The following is a 4,871-nucleotide window of genomic DNA, read 5'->3' on the forward strand; positions in this document are numbered from 1 at the left end:
CAGTAGATTCTTTCAATTTTTATTCTACCCTCTGGTTCTAGAATATCTGGGCAGTTTTCCTTGATAATTTCTTGAAAGATAGTGTTTAGCCTCTTTCTTTATCAGGCTTTTTGGGTAGTCCAATAATTTTAAAATTATCTCTCATGGATCTATTTTCCAGGTCATTGATTTTTGCTATCAGATATTTCACATTATCTCCCATTTCTTTTCCATTCTTTTGGTTCTGTTTTATAATTTCTTGATTTCTCATGAAGTCATTGGCTTCCATTTGTTCCATTGTAATTTTAAGGAATTATTTTCTTCAGGGAGCTTTTGGACTTCTTTTCCATTTATCCAGTTCTGCTTTTAAGGCATTCTTCTCTTCATTGGCTTTTTGGACCTCTTTTACCATTTGAGTTAATCTATTTTTTTAAAGTGCTATTTTCTTCAGTATTTTTTGTGTCCTTTAGCAATCTGTTGACTCATTTTTCATGATTTTCTTGCATCACTTATTTCTCTTCCCAATTTTTCCTTTACTTCTCTCAATTTTCAAAATATTTTTTGAGCTCTTCAATTACCTGTGACCAGTTCATATATTTCGTGGAGTCTTTGGGTGTAGGAGCTTTGAATTGTAAGCTCTTCTTCTGGTTGTATGTTTCAAACTTCTTTGTCACCAAAGTAAGATTCTGTAGTCTGAGGTTTTTTGTTTTGTTTTGTTTTACAATTTGTTCATCTTCTCAGACAAATACTTGTTTCCTAGCTCTTTGTTAGCATAAGACTCTGCTTCCAGTAGGGGTGGGGGCACGGATGGGGGTGGGTGTACTGTCCCAGGCTTCAGGGGTTTTGAATCAGTCACTAGATCCCCTATTGTCTGTATGCTCAGAGCTCTAGAAGAAGTTGCTTCTGCTGCTGCCACTATCTCCACCACCTCAGATAACAGCCAGACTGTCTTCTCTTTTGCCCAGATCCCACAGAGTTTTCCCACTGACCTTCTATATTGTCTGGCATTTGTGGGTTGAGAAGCCTGGAAATCACCACAGCTGCAATTATTCAGTGCCCTGAGGCCTACTCCAACCCTGTCTATTTCAGGACAGCCCAAGCCTGAATGTGCTCTGCTTCTAGCCCATTGCCATATACAATTCCCATCATCCTTCCAGGTTGTCTTGGGCTGGAGATTTGTTTCACTCAGTAATTTGGTGGGTTCTGTAGTTCTAGAATTTGTATAGAGTCATTTTTTATAGGTGTGTGGAGGGTATTGGGGGACAGCTTGAGCAGGTCCATGCTCTTACTCTGCAATCTTGACTCTAGATCATAGCCTTTAAATCTAAGCCAGTGTGGCAGTGTGAAAGTTCCTATAGTGTAACATTCTCCAGTGGTTTCTGTGAAATTGATTAGTGATCTCAGGATGAGTGCTAAGTGATGGCATTTAGATAATAGAATTCATATGTGTAAAATGGGCATGATTGTGTTAAGCAAGAAAAGTGCTAGTATTAGTCATATAAGTTGCACTGGGATCTATCTTAGGCAATTTAGATGACTTCTTTGGAAAGGGTCTCACTGTATATCACATGAGAGTTTATACACAATAATTCTCACTCATCTTACTCAATATACCTGATCTACAATTTCAACTCCCACACTCCTACTCTCAAAATATTGCTCATAAGTCCTAACATGTAAACATTCAAACATGCAAAACTAAAAGCAAAATCCCACATTTGTGATTGGCAGAGTGAATAAGAGAGAAGTCAGTATTTAAGACTTAAATTAGTGGGCAGCTAATGTCCAGAATAGGACTTTATATTACTGAATGCACAAATCTGGCTTAAATGTACCCCTGGATTATCCTTTAAAGGACATAATTTTCTTTCTTAAGAAATGCGATTTGTAACACTGTCTTTTTGAGAGAGAGGTAGAGAATCTACTAAAGAACATATACAGTTAGCCTGGTCCTTTCAAAACATTTTTCTAGATTTACTATTTGGCGTTTGATATTTAGCATAGGACAAGTGTTTTTCAATCTGAAATCCTTTTTTTTTTTAATTTGTTTCAGATCTGCAATTGAAAGGGAGGAAATCAGAACATAATATATTCATATTAGGAAAGGAATCAAAAATAGAAATATTAAATGGTTTATTTTGTTGGGAGGATCTGCAATTGTAATTTCATCTGTTTAGAGACTCCTGACAAGTAATAAATTGTATCTATGAATGCAGCAGCACAATTGATCTATAAATTACAATCTTACAGTGTACTGTTAGCCACATTAATTTGCCCATGGTCACATAGTTAGGATGTTTCAGAAGAAAGAACTTTAGTTCTTCCGCATCCTGAGCTTGGCTCCTTCCATATGGCCAGGCATAGTGATGGATTGAAAAAAAAAATAAACGTGGCATATTAAAACATTTATCTTGCTTGGTAATTTTATTAGGACCTTTAAAAATAAAATTTAAGGATCTTTAGAATTATAGTTATAATCTTATAAGCATTAGAATCTAATGCTTATGTAATGATTAGATATTCTTCATCTCTTTCTTGGGCTTTTCTCCTGCATCTCTTATTTCTCTTTTACTTCCTCTTTATTTTTCTTCTACTCTTTCTCTTCCTCCTTCCAAAGCAAAATAAAATAAAAATCCCACAAAAGTAAAATACTACACATGTATATAGTAACTTTTATCAGGAATTAAGAAATTATTTTCTTTAAAGACCAAAGCTTATATTTTCTCATTTTATTTTGCAACATTTCTATTTGGGTTTTAAATTAAGAACTTACATATTTTGTTTTTCCAGTCTCAAATTTAACCTAGTTCCCCATTATCTCAAATGCAGTCTCTTTTGGGGTTACAGATATGGGGAACTTTTCACTTCACATTGGAATTACTTTAAAAATTTATTCTGAATGTTGTGTAGGACTGGTGGTTTTAATCTATGTAGTTGAATTTCCACTGTCAAATGAGATGAGAGTATGCTTAAAACAAATCCATTTATATTCCATAATATAAGGTGATTAATTTATATTTAGAGTATTCCATAAGCCATAACAGAAGGTTCTATTTATGAAAATAAGTCCATCATAGGAATATTTAAGATGAAAAAAACTTATCTTTATATTCACCCTGAGTGATGATATAGAATAATTCCTAAACCAGTAGATGTCATAAAAAAACAACAACAATAACACTCTTCCTTCATTAAAAAAAGAGCATAATAGAATATGCAGAATTTTTTATCAGACCCTGGGAAGGATGAAGGAATACAATCCAATTTAAAGATATCAGTTACTAATTACAACCCAGTTGATGTTGCCCTTTCATAATCTCTGTTGGACAGATATAGATTCTTCACTCCTCTCTTTCAGGCACTCAATATTTTCAGAATTGATTTTGTAGCCAGAACACATCTTTCTTTTAGTATTTTTTAGATCTATTAAAACTGGATTAAAAAAAAACTCTTAAAAACCTATTTTAGAAAAACATTTATTAGGGTCATTTTTTAGCTTAGATTCACAATTCCATTGCATTGCAAATATTTTCCATCTTAGCTTGTCACTTTTTGAAAGGTCAAATAAAGATTTCAAACATAATCACTTAATACCAATACAGAGATGAGAAAGAATTCTTCAAATATCTCAGATACTTTTACATAAGAGGAATTATTACTGTTTGGGACTGATGTCTAATTGCTAGAAGTGGAAATTCTATATAATGTCTTCAATTTAATAACATTTGCCATCTATATATCACATATACCAGAATCATATATAACTCAATAGGAATAAAAAATTTCACATTGCATTTTAAAATTCTTGGTAGAGAGAATAGTGTAGTAAGGTTGACTTTGAGTCAGGAATATCTCAATTTGAATCCCACTTCTGATAATTATTAGTTGTACGACTATGGCTTACTCACTTAAACTATCTAAGTGTCAGTTTCCTAATCCATAAAATAAGGTGGTTAAATTCAGTTACTTACAAGATCTCTTCTAATTCTGTCTATGACCCTATAAGGATGAACTCGAGTCATCAAAAGGCCTAGTTTCAAGGCCTGCTTAATAAATATTGAATTCACAATGCTAAGTGAGTTATTTAACTTCTCAGTACCCCAGGAAATTCTCTAAAATTATAAACCACAAAACTTGCATTGACTTGAAATGGCAAAATGAGTAACCTCATGGGGAGATATCTACACCAACAAAACCACATATCTAACCACTACCCACAATACATATGCACATCTGTATGCATAGCTATACATACATATAGGTGTATATGTCCATGCATGGATGTATGTATATGTAAGAGTATCTGTACATGCACAAACATACATATATATCATCTTATATAGTTATTACTTTTCAGATACTTCAGACCTTAAAATTCTTCAACAAATATTTATTTGGTACCTATAATGTGTCAGGTACTGATCCAGGCACTGACAATGAAATAAAAAATTAAATGAAATAATCTCTGACCTCAAGAAGCATATATTTTCCTGGAAAGCTTGTATTTTTACATGAAATAAGTAACAAATGGCTTATCTTACATATGCATGGATGTAAACTTCATGCTCTTAAAATTTGGAAGGGGAAGGATAGTTATCCAATATAAGGTCTTAAGCGAACTCTTACACCAGTTTTCAACTTAGTGCAATAATCTTTTTTAAATTAAATTTTAAGTTTATTTTTAGTTTACATCATTCATTTCCACCAGACTTTGAGATACAAATTTTTCCCCATCTTTCCCCTACCCACCACCCCAAAACAATGATCCCACTCTATACCCCCTCCCCCAATCTGCTTTCTCCTACATCCTTCCCCACTCCCCCTCTGACTTTCCTGTAGCTTAAGATGTATCTCCATACCCCAGTGCCAGCATATCTTATTAGCCAGTTGCT

Source organism: Petaurus breviceps, unplaced genomic scaffold (genome assembly GCF_028583685.1).
Source record: "Petaurus breviceps papuanus isolate PSGF00001 unplaced genomic scaffold, PetGlider_PUasm1.0 79, whole genome shotgun sequence".
NCBI lineage: Eukaryota > Metazoa > Chordata > Mammalia > Diprotodontia > Petauridae > Petaurus > Petaurus breviceps.